Genomic DNA, 231 nt, shown 5'->3' with positions numbered 1-231 from the left:
TGTGAGCTGTCACATGGATTCTGGGAAGTGAACCTAGGTCTTCTGGATAGACAGCCAGTGCTCCTAACTGCTGAGCCATCTCATCTCTCCAACCCCAAAATGGGGGAGTACTTTTTTGGGGGGGGGGCTTGAGACAGCGTCTCTGTGTAGCCTTGGCTGTCCTGGAACTTGCCCTGTAGACCAGGCTGGCCTCAAAGGCACAGAGATTAGCCTGCCTCTGGCTCTCTAGTG

This window comes from Microtus pennsylvanicus, chromosome 3, assembly GCF_037038515.1.
Source record: "Microtus pennsylvanicus isolate mMicPen1 chromosome 3, mMicPen1.hap1, whole genome shotgun sequence".
In the NCBI taxonomy this organism is placed as follows: domain Eukaryota; kingdom Metazoa; phylum Chordata; class Mammalia; order Rodentia; family Cricetidae; genus Microtus; species Microtus pennsylvanicus.
This window is presented reverse-complemented; position numbering follows the sequence as displayed.